General features: G+C 50.4%; 1 protein-coding gene across 3 annotated transcripts in view; it reads left to right on the forward strand.

Annotated features, from left to right (window-relative positions):
• Positions 1 to 267: 267 nt before the first annotated feature.
• FXYD6 (FXYD domain containing ion transport regulator 6) overlaps positions 268 to 19,729 on the forward strand; it is a 43,306-nt gene continuing 23,844 nt past the window's right edge. Inside the window, exon 1 of one of the 3 annotated variants that reach the window (XM_017883082.1) lies at positions 268 to 709. The gene's annotated coding sequence lies outside the window, so the exon portion shown is untranslated. Of the gene's footprint in view, positions 710 to 14,046; positions 14,124 to 19,729 lie in introns of those variants that run through there. The other 2 variants (XM_017883084.1, XM_017883083.1) reach the window with 2 other exon arrangements.

The raw sequence follows: 19,729 nt of genomic DNA on the forward strand, positions 1-19,729 counted from the left end.
GTGAGGGCCATCACCCCAGCTCCCCACCTGACTCTAGCTGAAAATGACAACTACAACTGGAGCTGGCTCCTGCGCCCACGACACAGCCATTCATGCTTTTGGTGCACACTCCCCTTAATTACCAAGGTTCCCAATTAACGTGGGCTGCCGTGTCTGGTGCTGGGTTATTTTCTCCTATTTTTCTGTTCCTCGGAGTTTACTATTGCAGAGAGACACCAGGTCTGTCATTGTGTCTGTTTTGCTCCCTTCCCACCCTAACCAGAGGGAAACCGAAAAGCAACAGCTGATGGCAAATCTGCTCCGGCGCTTGCACGCCCCCTCGGCGGCAGTCTCCTGTTGCTTCTCCGAGCTTGACTGCCCTTTGGAAAAATCTCTCCGCCCCTCGACAGGAGAGGGGAGCAGAGGACGCGCGCAAGCACGGAGCGGGAGGACGGACAGGGAGAGGAGGAGAAGGGGTTTGCGCGCGGCCGCTACCCAGAAGCCTGAGGACGGCGGCACGGAGTGGGCTGTCCCCGCGTCCCGCCCCGAGCGAGCCCCCCGCAGCCGCCCCTGCAGGACGCGCCTCCCAGCCCGCCCGACTCCTAGGAGGAGGGGAGGCGGGAAAGCAGCTCAAGCCTCACCCACCGCCCTGCCCCCAGCCCCGCCACTCCCAGGTTCCTCGGGACTCGGCGGGTCCTCCTGGGAGTCTCGGAGGGGACCGGCTGTGCAGGTAGGCGGCTGGGGAGGTGGGCAAAGTTGGCTCCTTTTTCCGAGGAGGAGCGAGGCTCCTTGGGGACCGATCTCTGGAGCGCCGGGAGCGCAAGGTTTCGTTTGTTCAGTGGGTGTGTGCGGACGTCCTCGGTCAGCAGCGCCGCGGTCCCCGCCTGGGCAGCGGGAAACCGGGCTGGGGATGTAAACAAGGAGATCGGCGTCGGAAGAGAGAGCAGCCTCTAGGAGAGGCAGGCTGTGGCGCTGGGGGTGACGCTGGTGGCTGGGAACTGCTCTCGATGCTGCCTTGAGCTTGGGGTCAGGGTTTTCAGGAGAAGGGGAAAGGGCTGCGCCCACCCTTTTATCCATGAGGAGTTTTCCCTTTGTTACTTGGAAGCTGTGGACACTTGGGGGAGCTTGGGGAATTACGGACGAGAGCGTGTGGCTGGGTGTGAGTGTGGACACATGAGCGACACAAAATGGAACTTGCTGGTTTGGTGCTTGGGGAAGGTGGGGCTGGGCAGTGGGCACTGGATGAGGGCGCAGGGAAAGAAGGATTCTAGAGCTCGAGGATTCATGAGAGTGCATCGTTTTTTCCCCCTCCTTCTTGTCTATGCATCCAATCCTGTTTCCTCTCCGGGGGGCCCTGGGGTCCCCCACTGCCCCTTTCCCCAGCAGGGCTGGCCCTGGCAAAGCCTCCGCTATTGTGTCTCCCGGGCTTCCGTGGAGAGTTGGGTGTGCAGCCTGGGGCTCCCAGCGCTGGCTTCTGGCTCTTACAAGTGGTGGCTGGTAGAGGAGGCACCCAAGGGTGGGAGCTGGGAGCAGCCTCGCTGGAAACATGGGCCTGCCTCGTCACCTGCTGCAAGCCTGCACGCTCACGGGACCGTGGCTACTGGAGGCTTCTCCCCACCAGTGTGCCGTCTGCCTCCACTACCTTTGTCTTGGTGGCTTCGTGCTCTCTGACTGGGCTAGGATTTCCAGCTTTGAATATGGATCAGTGGGCATCTTAGGCCCTCTCTGAAAGGAGCCCCCACTGGGGATCCAGCCACCCTCATATTACGGATGTGTATGTCTATGTCCGCAACTTAGCCTTTTGCACGTGACTTGCCTGGTGGTTGCTATGGAAACTCCTCCATTTCTCAGCCTCCCTCTTTCTCCTGCCCATTCCTCACCTCCATATCTCCTCCCCTCCCCCCAATATGGTTGCCTAGATACTGGTTATCCCTGGCTAGGAGACCTAGATATCTGGCTCCTACACCCAGTTGCAGTGGCCCCTTACTCACACCACCCACTTCACACACACTGCACATCACCAACACCACAAACACATACAGACATATACCACACTACGCAATCAACACACTCTCACACTCACACCACACATACACATACATTATACCTATACACACATACACACGAAACACACCACATATATACCGCACCACCACACACCACCTACAATGCTACACTGACACCCGACACTTGCACTGTGCATGCACACATGCACACACATGCACACACACAGTACGTCTACATAAGTCTCAGGCTGGGCTGCAGCAGGGGAGAGAGAGGGCAGTTTCCTTCCTTATCCAGCCACCTCCCTAGGGGTGTAGAGGGGAAAATGTGGAGTCTCAGGAAGCCCAGAAGGAAAACCCTAACATCTCCCTAGGAACCCTGCAGAACAAGATGGAGGAAAAGGCACTGCCAGATTCCCTCAAAAGAGGAGCCCCTTCCCTAAACCTGGAAGGGAAGGTTGGATAAAGATTGGGTGCAGCCCTTTTCCCTCCTCCTCAAAGCCCTAGTCTGGAGCTCCAGGTGTTAACGAGAGCCAGGCTGGGCACCAACCAGAATTTCAATCTCTTCACTGCCGCTGCTCTCTTCCCTGACCCAGAGAAAGCCTGAGGCTCTGGGAGTCATCCTCACCAGCAGAGGATCAGGCCAGCACTGGGACCATCGGACGCTCTGAGCCCCCACAAAGGAGAGAAGGAAAAGTAGTTACTGTTCCAGGGAAGCTGAGGAGGCCAGACCAGGGAGGTAGGAAGGGGAGGGAAACCAGAAAGAGGGAAGGAGAGGGGCCACAGGAGTCAATAAAGTGAAAGTTAGGGCTACTCACCGTTGCCTGGGGTTCAGGCCACCCTCTCTTCCTGGCACGTTTTCCTGCTTCCTGCTTGGCTCCTCCAACCAAATCTGTGCATCTAGGAGAGGAAGCGGGTGTGCAAAGGGCTCTAGGCTTGCCAGGGTTCTCCCAAGATGTGTGGCTTCTACAGTTGTTGCAAGGTAGGCTCCTGGGGGAAGAATTTCCTTCCTGGCTTCCACTGGATCTTCAGACTGACCTTACGACCCATTTCATTCAATCATTCAATGAACTGTTTTAAGTGTCTACTATGTATTAATTGCAGGGGACATGAAGGTGAGGAGGGAGACACAGTCCCTGACGTTGGAATCCTAGGTTTCTCAGAGCCGGAAGAGGCCTTGAGGGAGCATCCAGTCAGAACACAGTGGGGGAAACTGAGGCTCAGCAGTCACATGGCCAGTAGCAGCTGAGGCCTTCTAACTCCTCAGCCAGAATTTTGGTCTTCACACTGCCTATCCTGCATCCCTTGCTTTCTTTTCTCAGTCACCATCAGAGATGGTGGGTCGATGGAGCCCTTTGGAGGAAGAGCCTTTGGTCAGCTGGTGACTGGGACGCCCTTCCAAAGTGAGGGTCCCCTAGTGGGCGGGGACAACTGGGGAGCCTGCTTCACTATGTTTTCTTGGAAGGCGAAGCTGGAAGGTGTGGCAAGGAGAGCGGGGAGAAGGGGCAGTTTCCTAGACCCTGGAAATTCCCCGACAGCCTTGGGGGAGTCAGCCCACCAAGATCTCCCCTAAATAAGAGCACCTCCTCTCTTCCTGCCAACCTTGTTGGACTTAGTCAGCTGCCATCTGGATGGCAGACTATGCCAGGCAGCCCCCCAAGACTCACCTTCGAACAAATCACCTTCTGAGCACCCTGGAGGAAGCAAACCAGTCATGAAAGGCACAGCTTCAAGGAGGCAGGGAGCCTGAAGTGGAAAGGCCAGGTTCTAGCCCCAGCTCTGCCCCTGAGCTTCCACGCTACTGAAAGGCAAATGCATTCATCGCACAAATACCCCTTTGGATGCAAACTGGGCTTCTAGTGAAATCCAGAAATGGCTTAGACTGCTCTTTAGCAACTGAAAGCCTTTCGGATTTTAGACCTTTGTTTCCGCCTCTGTCAATAGTGAGGTTTAGATTCATGATTTCCAAGGCATGTCTTCCTCTAAATTTGTGTGGATTATACAGTCTTGAAACAGATCCATTTTCTCTCCAGGTACCAAATAGTACTCATTTCACAATACAGGGCTGCAGCTGAGCTGAACAGGAAGGGGCTGGGCTCAGGTTACCCTGGAGAAAGCCTCCTTTTCACCCAGTGTGGCAGAAGGTGACCAAGAAGCTGAAACCAAATGTTTTTCTTGAGGGCCAAGGGAGCTGGCTCCTCCTGGACGCTGTGGTCTACCTGGCCTTTTCTACCAGGGTGCACACTGGGTGGGGTCTTTAAAGAGTTGTTCTCTGGAGAGGACAACTGGAGAGGACAGGGCTGTCATTTTGGTGGTCCAAGAAATCTTCTCCAGGGAGAACCCCTGGCCAGCTGGAGAGTTGCAACAAGAGGGGCCGGTCGGGAACACAGTGCTCTGACACTGTCCCTGATGAGAGGCAGGACATCTCTGGCCGAAACAAAAGCATGGGATCAATTTGGCAACATCATCTCTGCTCCAGAATCGGGGGAGGGAGAGGCCCTGACCTGGGAAGGGATGAAGCCAGTTTGGAGGCTGCACAGGAACGTGTTTGCTACAAAGATGTGGGAGGGAGCACACAGCCTGGGAAGGGGCTGGGGCCCCATGGACCAGGCTGGAGCCATGGGAATAGGGCTGCTCCAGCTCAGAATATGTGATGTGGGCAGAGAGGGCCAAGGATGAAGGGATGTAGTTAGAATGACAGTGACCCCCCACGCAGCTGGAGGACAAAGCCAGGCCCGTACTGAGAGACCAGAGGCTAAGGTTTCAAACTCTTCCATTCACCCTTTTAATAAGTGTTCCCCTCATAGGTCAGGCAGGCCCTGTGGGCTTCTGAGGTTTCTCCTTCACTGGAGCCTTCCTGCTCAGGTAGATCAACTGGCTTATCCTGTTCCTTCTTCTCTCCCACTGCCCACCTCACGTCCACCTCCTACCAGGAGGCTCTGCGACCTTCTTCCTCCATAAGAAGAGCCCCTCCATGCAATCACGGGTGCACTTATGCTCACACACACTTTCCCTTCCTCACACATACATAATCTCCCACACCCGACAGAGAGGCAGGGGCTCGCACGTTCCCACACGCCCTCTCTCTTCGCCCAAAGAGCTGCAGTCTCTCAGACCGTGGTGATGGCCTCTGAATGTCCACCCTCTCAGCCCACTCCATTTTACCCGCTGATGTTACAGCTCAGGTTCAGGTTTGCCACTCCTCTGCTCAAAAACCTCCCCAGGCTCGACTGTGCCTATTAATAAGCACAGGTACATGGTGCGGGCACTCCAGGCTCAGCGTGACCTGGCTGCAGCCACCTCTGCAGGCACCTTCTCCAGATGGTCATCCGAAGCCTGCTACTGTCTCACCCTCTGCCTGAGCTCAGGCCCTTGCTGGAATGTGCCGAGTAGAGGGTGGCAGTCTTTGTAGACACACAAACTTGGATTCTAACCTGGATTCTGATGCTTCCTAGATTTCTTCACTTTCCTAAGCCTCAGTTTCCTTACCTGTCAAATGAGTGTGAGGACAGTATGAGGTGAGTTGTGCACAGGGCTCAGCATGCTGCCTAGCACAGAGTAAACACTCAGGAGATATCAGCTGCTGTAGTAATGGTAGTAATGACACATTGCTAGGATTATTCGAATGGCATTATTATTGTGATGTCATCCTTCATGGCTCCTCCCAAGTGTTGATTCTTTCAGGTAACTCTTCCATATTCCCAATAAACAGGCATTAAAATTCCCAATAAACATATTCCTCCTATATCGTGAATGTCCTGTTAGTTCTTCCGTGAGAGCACGCACCTGCATTTTAGCTGCGGATGGACATGCCCTGCCCCCGCCCCCCGCACTCCACTGCACCTCCTCTCAATGGCAGATCTGTTCTCCCCATAGTGCCTGGCACAGTGTCAGACACATGGAGAAAGCCCAGTGAGCAGCGTGTATGCTGTGACACGCATGAGGAAGAGTCCTCACCACCAGGAGGTGTGGACACCCGGTTGCCCTTCCCGGCTGTCTCCCAAGCCCCGGTGCACACCATGCGTTCCCAAGATGCACATCCCTTTGTTACCATGTGTCATCTCAGCCTCCCAGTTGCTTTGCTAGAGTCTGGAAACTAAGAATTTGACCCCATCTGAGGTCTGAGAGATGCTTAAAAGCTGAAGTCAAAGGAGAGAGGCTGATTCATCACAGCATTTTGATAGTTGGGATTTGACAGAGGCCCAGAGGTTAGAAATGAGGCAATGGAGGATGGAGGATACCGAGAAAGTTTTAAATGCCTGAAAAATTCCCTACAGATCCTTTGGTTGTTCTGAGCTTAGGATGGATTCGACATAGAGGGATAATGATGCTGAAGAGTCCATTCATTCACACATCAACATTTATTGAGTGGCTGCTGTGCTCAGTGCTGGGGATCCAGAGATGGCCAGGGTGTGCCTGTGCTCCCAGGGAGCTGTGGTGTGATGGGGACATACACTGGTGACAGCCCTACGTGGGAAGGGATGTGGGCCTTGGCTCTCTGGGGATGAGGATGCACTGGGGGGAGGGAGGGGAGAATGTGTTTCTTGCAACAGAGACAGAGTCAGGTCAACAGACCTCTCCTCCAAAGACAGAGTCAGGTCAACGGCCCCCTCCTCTAAAAGTAGAGCACGTTTCTGGGTATCCAGGCCCGTGGGTCAGGGTTCATCTTCTTGCCACTTCTACCCCTAAAAGGGAGACAATATGAAATTGTACAAAGTGCCCTGTAGGCTGAAACACGCAGGCCAGAGCTGTTCTTCTAAAGAGGTAGGCAGAGAGAGCCTGGTGCTGTGGCCTGACTGTGGGCAGGGTGGCGTGGGCCTGGCTTCTGGGTTCCTGGCCCTGGCAGCTGCTCTGGGTTTCTGTGTCTGCTGCCGGGACTGCTGTCTGTCCTGTCTTGAATGGGCCTTTGTCAGCAGGTGTGTGGGGGAGGTGATCCCATCCTGGCCTGACGCCATCACACCCTGCTGGGGCCCCAGCCTGTGGATTCTGTGCAATACCACTCGCCATTCAGACTCTCTGGAGCCAGACCGAGATTTCCTGGGGAGCCAGAGGGGCCTCATCCCCTGTGCTGGCAGGCAGGAGGCCTGAATCCCACTCTGACTCCCTCTGGACAAGGCACGGCATTGGCCTGTGCCTGAGTTGGCCTCGCAGTACTGTTCTGTGTGCCTGCTTCTGAGGGCTGTTGTGAGAAGTCCATGGGTGATGGCTGGGATGCCACAGTGTCACGGTTGTCAGTGACGGTGAGGTGACAGCAAGACCTGGGAAGGGAACTGGGGCCCCAGGGACCAGGCTGGGGCCATGAGAATGGGACTGCCCCAGTTCAGAATATCTGATGTGGGCAGAGAGGGCCAAGGATGAGGGGATGTCTTTGGAATGACAGTGACCCGCATGCAGTTGGAGGACAAAGCCAGGTCCACACTGAAAGACCAGAGGCTAAGGTCTCTGTCTCCACCATGCCTCTGCTCGTGGTCCAGCTTGGGATCTTTCCAGGGAGACTTCCAGAAAACAGGCCTGGGTTTGTGATTTGTGAATTCTGTTTCTGTTTCTAAGGAAGAGGTCTTATTTCTTCTCACTGTCAGTTATTTTCTCTCTCTCTCTCTCCTTCTTCCTCTGTCCAAGTTTCTCTTCCCTAGAAGGAACTTCATGTTTTCATGTTAACTATAAAGGTGCCTCCAGGTTAAAGTAAGTCCCCTGCTATATGACAAAGAGTTTTGCCTCCACCCTGTGCAGCTGGGCTGGGTTGGGTCTGGGCCGGTTGAGTCCAGGGAATCTGACAACTCGGCCTTGGTGCCCTAGCGGTGGGAGTGTCCCTCTTCCAAGAAAGAGGGATGGAGGGGCAGCATTCCAGCCATTGGGCTACTGAAGGCGCCTGACAGGAGAGGGAAAGGCCACCCTGGGAGGTGTCAGCCACAGTGATGCGCTGGGCGGAGGTGCGCTGTCCTGCTCCTAGACTGTCCAGCTGCCTTCCTGGCAGCTTGGGGAATTCAGCAGTGTCTGCAGCCTCCTTGAGCCCTGGACTGCTGGAATTTCACCACCCTCTGCTCTGTCCTTTCCTTTGCCAGGCTCTGAGTCTAGTCTCCTCGTGGCTCCTCTCTGGAACCTTGCTGACTGGGCGGGGACAGGCAATCACTTCAAGTTAGGTGATTTAACAATAATTGATGCTTAATTGTTTATTTGATGGGCATTTAAAATGCAAATTGAGGGAACTGGGTGCATTTTCCACTGATGGATCTGTGGCCTCTGGTCGACCCAAAGCACTTGTTTTAAAAGGCAGCTTAAAAAGCCCTTGATGGTTGTTTGTTTGCTCTGTGGCTCTGAACCAGAGAAGCCCAACTCCTGTTACAGATTCATCAAAGCCAGGAAAGCGAGCAGGCGCCTTGTGCTGGGATGAGGTTGAGGATTGCTTTTGTTTTAACTGAATTTTGAATTTTATTATTTTCTAAGAATAGACTATCTTTTTAGAACAGTTAGATTTACAGAAAACTTGGGCAGATCGTATGAGTTCCAATTTTCTCCCCTGGCATGCAGTTTCTGCTATTATTACCATCTTACATTAGGGTGGTACATTAGTTACAATTGATGAACCAATATTGGTACAATAATATTGACTACCATTGACACTTTATTAAAATGTTGTTCGTTTGTACCTTATGTCCTTTTCCTGTTCTAGGATCCCATCCAGGATACCACACTCTGTTGAGTCGTGCCTCTTTAGGTGCCTCTGGGTTGTGACCGTTTCTCAGGCTTCCCTTGTTTTTGATGACTTTGACAGTTCTGAGGGTCACCCGTCAGGTGTATTGTAGGATGCGGCCCTGTTGGGATTTGTCCGACGTTCTCCTCATGATTAGACTGGAGTGATGGGTTTTAGGGAGGAAGATCACAGAGAGAAAGTGCCGTTTTCATCAGATCACACCAAGATGATACAATCAGCATGATTCATTGCTGTTGACGTTGACGGGACTGGGTTTTCCATCCCTTTCATGCCCCCTACGCAGCACAGTTTCAAGGCCTGGTGATTGGAGCTGTGTTCTCTTCGCTCCATACCAATCCATCAGCCAGCACTTTCGGCCGCCCTCACCATCCCGGGTGAGGACAGATCATGGGGTAGCACAGAGACTTTTCCGATAGGAGAATCTTAATGAAGTGAGCATGAGACAGAATATGCTGTGTGCCAAATTAGTGCCAACAACAGGCAACAGGCGCTCTTGGAGTCTGGAGAAAGGGGTCTACGTGGAGTGGCAGCTGGACAAAGATAGCATTTATTAACCTTGGCTGCACATCAGAATGAGTGGGGGAGATTCTCAAAATTACCGATGCCTTGGCTACACCGCCCGGGTTTAGAGCTGAGCGTGGTTGAGTTGATTTCCAGGCATCTTTTTTCTTTTCTTTCTTTCTTTCTTTCTTTTTTTTTTTTTCTTTCTGAAGCTCTTCATGTGATCCTAAGGTACAACCAGGGTCGAGAACTGGAATAAACAAGGAAGGGAAGGGTATTTAAGTAGAAGGAACAGAATATACAAAGGCACGCAGTTAGAGACACACGTGGCAGAAGATGGAAAGTAGACCATCTTAGCTGAAAATAATGAGAAGATACTGGAGGGATAGAAGAGAGGTACACTTAGAGGTTTTCATATGCCAAAAAGAAGTTTGGATTCTGAAAAACTAAATAGGACATAGAGGCACCACTGAATGCCTTCGAGTTTGGGAGGGAGGTATTCAGAATACACTTTAGAAAGGTTAGTCCTGCAGTAATCAGTGTCTAGGACAGAGGGGAAGGAGGAGGTTAAAGATGGGTCCAGCTACTGCACTATTAGGTAAGTTACCCGGAGGAGTGATGGAAAGGAAGTTCCGATTAGAGAGATATTGCAAGTGCAAGCATGGCTAGGACTTTGCCACAGATGCAGTGTGGAGATGGGGAAGGAGAGAGGAACCCCTGGAAACTTGGTGAGTCCGTAAGCTCTGTCGGGCAGGGAGGCAGGGACTGTGTCTGTCTTGCTCACTGCAGTGCTCTCAGTGTTGAGTGAAGTGCCTGGAAAACATTAGGCCATCAATAAATATTTGTTAACTTGGTTACTGGAAGGATAAGGGTGCCATTGTTTCCAAAATTACACCTTGTTCCAAAAATACTCTCTTTCTCCCCCAGTTTCTCCACCTAAATGCAGGCAAATTTCTCTGCTGTGGAAAGCAATCTGATTAAATAACTCAGACCAAGATATAAATGACTGTTAGGATTGGGAGTATTTCTCTTGTAGTGATGTTGTGACATTTAAACGTCTCTCCTAGGGAAGAATTGTTGTGGAGGCAGATACATTTTTGAGTAGGGGTGGCCTTTATTTCGATTCTACACCCTCATCTAATTCTGAGCCATACCAGAAAAAAACGTGATCTGCAGTTTTACAGCCCACTGGTGAAAGGCTGCCGGCTAGTAGTTCTGTTGGCATCCACCATGAGCTGAGCTCCAGTGGACAGGATAGCCTACAACTGGTCTGGGACTCCATCCAGTGCTCAGCATAAATGCACTGGTATTGTGCTAGGCAAGGTGCAGCAGGGAACCCAGCAGCTGTGAGTTGGACACAGAGGCTGAGAGGGACACAGGAGTGTGCTGATGCCGAAGCTCAGCTGGGAGTGATGGGGCATCACTGGGAAGAGCTGGGATCCAACAATGGGTAGCAGACTTGCCACGACCTCTCCTCTTAACAGGCCCCAGGGTCCCAGCCTTACCCCAACCTCAGTCATAGTCAGCAGAACAGAGTTGGGCAAGAAAATGTGAAAGGGGGAAAAAGGGGATAATGCATGCCAAAGTTTGAAAAGCTGTATTTTGGGTTATTCTTCCCTGGCCTGGGTAAGAACACCCTCATCAAGTAAGCCCAGCTTGGTCAGGAGTTAGGCTCAACTTTTTTTTTTTCTCATCACCTATACCCATTTTTCCCCCCAGTTTTTCTTTAGTATGGTAAAATGCACATAACATAAAATGTACTATCATTTTTAAGTGTACATTTCAGCGGCGAGGCAAATATATCTATATTGTGGAACCATCACCACCATCCATCTCCAGAACTCCCCTCCTCTTGTGAAACTGAAACTCCATACCCATTAAACACTCACTCCCCATTTCCCCCTTCCGGGAGCCCCTGGCAACCACCATTCTCCTTTTTGTCTCGGATTTTGATTGCTCTAGTGCTTCAAAAAAGTGGAATCATACGGTACTTGTCCTGTGACTGGCTTATTTCACTTAGCATCACGTCCTCAAGGTTCATCCATGTTGTAGCTGGAACCAATAGGGATGTGAAAAGATGCTCAGCCCCACCACAGGCACTCTTTTTTTTTGTTTTTTGTTTTTTGTTTTTTTTTGAGATGGAGTATTGTTCTGTCGCCCAGGCTGGAGTGCAATGGCACGATCTCACTGCAACCTCCACCACCCGGGTTCAAGTGGTTCTCTTGCCTCAGCCTCCCAGGTAGCTGGAACTACAAGCACACACCACCACGCCTGGCTAATTTTTAGTATTTTAGTAGAGATGGAGTTTCACCATGTTGGCCAGACTGGTCTCGAACTCTTGACCTCAGGTGATCCACCTGCTTCAGCCTCCCAAAGTGCTGGGATTACAGGCGTGACCCACCGTGCCTGGCCAGGATGCTCAGTCTCACCACAGGCACTCTTACGTTCCTCCTCAGCCTCTGTCCGTCTCACAGCTGCTGGGCACAAGATTCATCCATGTGTCAGAATTTCCTTCCTTTTTAAGGTTGAAGAATATTCCTCTATGTGTATATACCACGTTTTGCTTATCCATGAATCCACCGATGAACACCTGGGTTGCTTCTGTGTTTTAGCTATTGTGAATAATGCTGTTGTGAACATGGGTTTACAAATATCTCTTCAAGGCTCTATTTCCAATTCTTTTGGGTATACATCCAGAGGTGGAATTGCTGAATCATATGGGAATTCTATTTTTGATGTTTTAAGGAACCACTCTACTGTTTTCCACCATAGCTGTGCCATCTTACATTCCTAGCAACAGTGCACAACGGTTCCAATTTCTCCACATCCTCACCAACACTTGTTATTTTCTTTCTTTCTTTTTTTTATAGTAGCTATCCTAACGGATGTGAGGTGGTATCTCATTGTAGTTTTGATTTGCATTTTCGTAATTATTATTGAGGTTAAGCATCGTTTCATGTGCTTATTGGCCATTTGTGTACCTTCTTTGGAGAAGTGTTAGTTCAAGTTATTTGCCCATTTTTGAATTGGATTGTTTGCTTTTTTTGTTGTTGCGTTTTAGGAGGTCTCTATTAATTCCTTATCAGATGTATGATTTGAAAATATTTCCTTCCACTCTGTGGTATTTTTACTCTGTCAATTGTGTCTTCTGATGCACAACATTTTTACTTTTTTATAAAGTCCAATTTTTCGGCCAGGTGTGGTGGCTCTTGCCTGTAATCCCAGCACTTTGGGAGGCCGAGGCTGGCAGATCACGAGGTCAGGAGTTCAAGACTAGCCTGACCCACATAGAGAAAACCCTGTCTCTACTGAAAATACAAAAATTAGCTGGGTGTGGTGGCGGAAGCCTGTAATCCCAGCTACTCGGGAAGCTGAGGCAGGAGAATTGCTTGAACCCCGGAGGTGAAGGTTGCAGTGAGCTGAGATTGAGCCATTGCACTCCAGTATGGGCAACAAGGTGAGACTCCATCTCAAAAAAAAAAAAAAAAAAAAAGTCCAATTTGTATATTTTTTTGTTTTGTTGGCTGTGCCTTTGTTGTCATATTTAAGAAACCATTGCCAGATCCAATATCATAAAGCTTTTGCTGTGTTTTTTTCGAAGAGTTTTAAGTTTTAGGTTTTACGCGTAGGTCATGGATCCAGTTAGGTTAAATTTTGTGTATGGTGTTGAGTAAGGGTCTACCTTTATTCTTTTGCATGTATGCATCTGGTTTTCCTGGCACTTACTTGTTGAAAAGACTGCCTTTTCCCCATTGAATGGTCTTGGCACCCAAGTCAAAAATCTTTTGACCACACATGTGAGGGTTATGTCTGGACTTTATCCTACTCTATCGGTGTATATATGTCTGTTCTTATGTCACACACTGTTTTGATACTGTAGCCTTGTAGTAAAATTTGAAATCAGGAAGCTTGAGTCCTTCAACTTTGTTCTTTTTCAGGATTTTTTTGGCTATCCAGGGTCCCTTGAGATTCCATGTGGATTTTAGCACAGATTTTTCTATTTCTACAAAAAAAAGTCATCGGGATTTTGATAGGGATTGCCTTAAATCTATAGATCATTTTGGATAGTATTAATTTCTTTAAAATGTTAGGTCTTTAAATCTACAAACATGGACTATTTTTTCCGTTTATTTACATCTTCTTTAATTTATTTGAGAAATGTTTCTATTGCATGAGGTTCTCACGTTCTTGGTTAATTTCTAAATATGTTATTCCTTTTGATATTACGATATGGAATTGTTTTTTAGTTTCCTCTTCAGATTTTTTACCGTTAAGGTATAGAAATGCAATTGTTTTTTGTGTGTTGACCTTGTGTCCTGCTACATTGCAGAGTTTATTAGTTCTTACAGTTTTTATGTGTGATCTTTAGGGTTTTCTATGTATAAGATGATACCATCTGTGAACAGAGATCATTTTACTTCTTCCTTTCCAATTTGGATGCCTTTTACTTATTTGTTTATTTTGCATAGTTGCTTTGGCTAGGACTTTCAATACTGTGTTAAATAGAAATGGCGAAAGTGGGCATCCTTGCCTTCTTCCTGATGTTAGAGGAAAAGCTTTAAGGCTTTCACCATTGAGTGTGATGTTTGCTGTGGTTTTTGTTGTTGTTGTTTGTTTGTTTTGTTTTTTGTTTTTTTTTTTAACTTATGACTTGTATTATGTTGAGGTAGTTTCCTTCTATTCCTAATTTGTTGAATGTTTTCCTCATGGGAGGATGCTGATGTCAAATGCTTTTTCTGCATCAATTGAGATGATTGTGTGGTTTTTTTTTTTCCCTTCGTTTTGCTAATGTGGTATATTATATTGATTGATTTTCATATGTTAAACCATCTTTGCATTCCAGGAATAAATTGGGGCCTCCGATTTTATTTCCCTTAGTCCCTGCCCATTTCCACATGTGCCAGGGAGGCAGCAAGGAAGAGTGGAAGGTATGTAGCACCAGCAGAATTAGTGACAGTTCCAGGTATGCTTTTGTTAGCTGTTGGGCCTTGGGCAATAGCATAAGCCTGAGCCTCTCTTTTTCTAATCTGTAAAATGGCAGTAATAACCAACATCCCATGGAGTTGTGATGTTTCTTTGAGCTAATGCTTGTAATGTTGTCTGGTGAATAAGGTGTTTTATAAATCATTGGTGATATTAACATTATCACACCATCGTCATCATCATCGTCCTCATCATCATCATCATCCCCTTTGACCAATGTGGGCAGGGAACAGGAATATGCAACATGTAAGACATAGCAGCTCCCCTTTCTGTTTGACAGTCACAGATAAACTGCAGGGCCCAGGGCTGAGGAACAAGAGTCCCTATCTTGATACATCTTGCTATGACCTCCTCAACCCAAGCAGAGTAACAAGGCCATCTTAGGAACAGCACTTTGGTTTTGCAGGAGTCCATGTGGCCCTGCCTGTGTGTGTCAGGGCCCAGCCCTTCTCGAGAGATACCCTGAAGGGGCCCTTTGTGGGAGGCAGTGACTTCTCCTTGAATGACCTTGGTGAAGGAAGAAGATTGGGCATGATGACCAGAGGAGGTGGCTGAAGACCTTGTGGGCTGGGCCTTGGTCTGGGATAGCCGCAGGCTCCTGGTCTCTGTCCAGCAGAGACACTGCGTCTTCTGGGCAGCAGCCCCGTAGCCAGGGAAGGGCGTGAGAGGTTTTCTCCTAGGAACAGCCGCTGTCTGTTGACTTTGCCTTCTCAGACCCTGCCCTGGTGCATTTTCCTGTCTCTGCTTTTTGGCACATCTGTGTGAGTGGGGCACACAGGGCATGGTGGAGGCACCCAGGGCAGCCAAGGCCTCAGAGGGAGGAGGATGACTTGAGGCCTTGCTGGATGCTTCCTCCAAACCCAATTCTCTTCTCTCAGCAGCCTCCACCTCTCCTGGCTTCACCACCTGTGTCCCTCCTTCCCATTTGCCAGCTCAGCTTCTGCGGGGACTTGGCCCCTGGGCCAGCCTCTCCCATCCCGAAGCCTCTTTCTGTCTCTTTCCTTTGCGTGCCTCTGCCACTTCCTCCGGGCCATCGCCTTTTCAGTTTCTCCTCCTCCGGGCTTTCTCACCTCTCCTGCTGCCTCGTGTCCTCTGTCTGTCTTGCTTCTGTGTCTCTCATGGGGGCACCCTCAGTTTGGGCCTGGGAAGATGTGTCCCTTGCTTCAGCTGTCCCAGCCAGATGTGTCCTCCCTGGGCCACCTGGATGACATAGGCTGTTTGTCTTGAGGCAGGAAAAGGTAGTGGCCGGGAGCTGGTGTCAGGTGTGGGCCAAGGCCCCTCCACACCCTGTGACTGCATGAGGACCCTGGAGCCTTCCAGTGGTTGGAGGACAATGTTAGGAGGAAGGAAGGGAAGGGGGAGGAAGTCACTGCAGCCCTCTCCCTAGCCCCCATCTCTGTTTCTCTTTCCATTTTCCTGGAAAAAGTAGAAATGAAGGAGGAAGCCAAGGACAGAGCTGGGGAGTGATACAGTAATACTAACAGGTGATGCTTCTCCAGCAGTTGCTATTCCCCAGGCACTGTACCCAGCTCCGTCCACAGGCCGCCTCTTTTCATTGCAAATGACAGCAACAGAACTCCTTCTAGTTTAGGTGAAGCAGGGGTATATACAGTTTACAGAGCCAGACTCAGAAAGGGCGGGACCTCTGGTTTGGGAACACTGGAGCCTGAGGCACAGCTAGGAAGCTTTCCGGGCCCCTCCTCCCTGCCTCTCTCCCCTGCCAGCTCTGTACCTGTCAGCTGCTGGCCGACTTCTCCCCCAACAGACTCCTCCTACTCCCATCCAGCAGGACGCTGAGGTCTTTTCTGCTGTGTCTTTTAGCTACAGGGGAGGAACTGAGATTGGCAGGCTCCTGTAGACCAGCAGGGTTGGAGTAGGGGCGGAGCAGGCTCCCTTCCCAAAGGGGATGCCATTCACAGAAGAGGGGACTGATGTGGGCACAAAGACCACCTCATCCAACCCTCACTGCTCCCGAGACGCATGCTTTTACTCCCGTCTTGCAGGTGCAGAAGCCAAGACTCTGAAAAGCCAAGTAACGCTCCCGAGATCACAGAGTCATGAGTGGCAGAGAGGAGGGAGAGCTGAGTGCTCAGAGCAAGGACCCTGGAGCCAGGTTGCTTGGGATTGAATCTAGGCTCTACTACTTTCTAGCTCTGGAATTTTGGGCAGGTTACTTAACCTTTCTGGCCTCAGTCTGCCCATCTCTGTAAAGGGAATGGTCATAATAATAGCTGCTTCTTAGGACTAGGGTAGAATGAGTTATATACGTAAACCATTTAGAACAACACTTGGCATGGCATGAGCACCTTATGAATGTTACATATTGTTATCAGAGTGTTTTACAGTTTACAAAGAACCTTCACACGTATTTTCTCACTTGACCTTGATCATAGCCTTGGAAAGTGGACAAGGGAATGGACTGACAGATACTGCACTGATTCTGTGCTGCCTGCACCCCATGCTCTCACCCTTGGCCTAATCAGCTGCAGGGTTCTGCAACCTGTTTTAAAAAATCCCTCACCCGAATAAACAGCTCTCTGTCCAACAAGGGAGTATCAGTGCTTTCTCAGGGGTAAGCTGGCAGGATTGTACATTCTGCTGTCTCTCTAGCGCATGAATATGTATGAAGCTAGAGATGCTGGGAGCGTGGTTGGTAAATGTTCATCCAGAGGTGGGAGCCCCTGCGTTGTGACTCTGTGCAGAACTGGTTGGACTCTCTCGGGTAGTTGTGTCTTGCGGCCTCAGCCTGCAAGGACTGGGATGGGAATGAGAAAACAGGGTGGCAGCTACCTAGGGAAGCTGGGCCCTTCAAAGAACCACAGTGCAGGTGGTCCCTCATGGCTCTTTGCCCCCAACTGGATATGCTCCCTCGCTGTGAGGTGGGGCCCGAGGGCTGGAGTTTGGGGCTGGCTCTGGGATCTAAGGAAACCCACTCATAGCAGAAAAGCTCCCTGCCCTCCACCAGCAGCCAGGCAGACAGAGCAGGGCTGAAGTCCAGAATCCTGCACTTATCCTCCAGGGCACCTGTCTTTCCCTGCCTCAGTTTCTTTCCCTATAAAATGCGTTTGACGATAACAAAAGACCTTCGGCAGACATGAAGCCCAATTCCTCACTCTCTCACACAGCAGAGCAAGCAGGTGATGAGAACAGGCCTTTCCCGTGACCCCAGCTGTGCGGTGAGGGTGAGCTTGGTGCAAGTGACTATTGCTGTAGCATGGATCTGAGTAGTGTATGACCAGACTAAGGATGAAAACAGGGAAGCCCCGGACTAAAAATTATCACAGACAGACTGGTCAGATGTACTGGGAGAGAGGTGGAATCTTTCTATTCCTAAGACCTTAGCAAGTCTCACTGGGAGGAAAATAGGGGGAGGGCAGTCTGACTGATTTGTGGCTAAGCAAGAGCTTTTGGAGACAAGGGACTGGCTCCGAAGGCTGTTTAAGGCCTCCTTAGGTCTTGGATTTCATGAAAGGGCCACAGGTGCACATTATCAGTGTGCATATACCATCGGGTTATGTTTAAGGATGAAGTGAGAATAAATATTTAAATCACTAAGAATAGTGCCTGGCCTGTATCATTTGTCGTGATTGTAATTATTACCTCTTGTATCCAATACAGACCCCCAGACTGGGCCTCAAGTGTGGGTTTTCATCTCACAATTTTTAGTTCCTCTTAGTTTCTTCTGTGGCATCCGTAGAAGGGCTCCTATGATGCAGGCGGACCTCTGTGTCCAGCCTTCAGGTTCAAGGCCGCTGCCTTGGGAGTGTGCAGTGTGAGTCAGAGGTGGGCTTTGTAAAGGCACAAGGAGCTCCAACCCTGGACCTCCCTCCTCAGGGCATTCACATTCACCACCCAGTGGCTCCACAGTGTCCTGCCAAACTGGGTGTGGCTGGACCTGGGGTCCGGACACACTGGCTTGGGGCGGGAGTCTTGCACAGTGCTAGGAGGCAGGAGCTGTATCTCGTAGCCCCATGAGCAAACGGACTTTTGAGCAGCCTCCCAGAAGGGGTTGAAATTGATGCAGAATCGGCCGGGTGTGGTGGCTCACATCTGCAATCCCAGCACTTTGGGAGGCTGAGGTGGGCGGATCACCAGAGGTGATCACCCCGGCCAATATGGCGGAACTCCGTCTCTACTAAAAATACAAAAATTAGCTGGGTGTGGTGGCTCGCACCTGTAGTCCCAGCTACTCAGGAGGCAGGAGAATCGCGTGAGCCTGGGAGGAGGAGGTTGCAGTGAGCTGAGATCACACCACTGCACTCCAGCTTGGGACACAGCGAGACCGTCAAAAAGAAAGAAAGAAAGAGAGAAAGAGAGAGAGAGAGAGAGAGGGAGGAGGGAGGAAAGAAGGAAATGAAGCAGAATCGACCCTCCGTTTTACAAAAACAGAGGATGAACCTGGGCCATGGCTCTGGGTCCCTGTGGCTTGGGAACTTTGACAGGAGAGTGTTTAGGGCACAAAGTTGGGGGTGTGAGGCTGGGTGTGGCCCTTACCCCTGTTTCCAAGCTGGTGGTCACACGGGACCCAAGGTGAGGGGAGAAAGCAGCCCTGACATGGAGCGGGAGTGAGGGGTGCCGGGCGCAGCCAGGAGGGACCCTGGGAAAGTCCCCCTGGAGCTTTGCTGGACATACATCCCCCAAGTGGATGATGACTGTCCTTTTGTCCTTCATTTTCCTTTTGATCCTGCAAGAGAACTTCAGCCAGAGCATCTGAGATGGGAAGCAGAAAAAGGATGGGCAGTTTGGAGAGGAAAAGCACAGCTGTGTGTGAGTGGGGAGGTACTTTGGTTGGATGCCAAGGGCACCCGGATGCCCCAGCCTGGATGGGAAGTAGGGAGACGCTGGAGTGGGGCTGGGGTGGGGTGCCAGGGAAGATCAAGGAGAAGAATATCCAGCCTCTCTAATACTGAGGCCTCTCTGGGATTCTTTATCATTTGTCTGAAAGCATTATGAGGCTTCATTTCCCATAAAAATAAAACACATTCCAAAGCCAAGCCAGGGGTTTGGGCATTCTCTGCTGGTTTGTACTGACCACTCCCCCAAGTCCCATTCATGAGCATGGAGAATAGAGAACTGACGGTAAGGCTGATAGAGTGCAGGCGCGGCCCTTTCATGGAAACAGAGGGCTAAGGAGGCCTTAAAAAGCCTTCGGAGCCAGTCCTTTATCTGCATGAGGTCTTGCTTAGCACAAATAGATCAGACAACTCTCCCCGTTTTCCTCCCGGACAGTAAGACTTGCTAAGGTCTTAGGAATATAAAGATTCCTGGGCCGGTTGTGGTGGCTCATGCCTGTAATTCCAGCACTTTGGGAGGCTGAGGTGGGTAGATCACGAGGTCAAGAGATCGAGACCATCTTGGCCAACATGGTGAAACCCCGCCTCCACTAAAAATATAAAAATTAGCTGGGCGTGGTGTCACATGCCTGTAATCCCAGCTACTCGGGAGGCTGAGACAGGAGAATCGCTTGAACCTGGGAGGTGGAGGTTGCAGTAAGCCAAGATCGTGCCACTGCACTCCAGCCTGGGCTACAGAGCGAGACTCCGTCTCAAAA

Source organism: Rhinopithecus bieti, unplaced genomic scaffold (genome assembly GCF_001698545.2).
Source record: "Rhinopithecus bieti isolate Rb0 unplaced genomic scaffold, ASM169854v2 scaffold_11964, whole genome shotgun sequence".
NCBI lineage: Eukaryota > Metazoa > Chordata > Mammalia > Primates > Cercopithecidae > Rhinopithecus > Rhinopithecus bieti.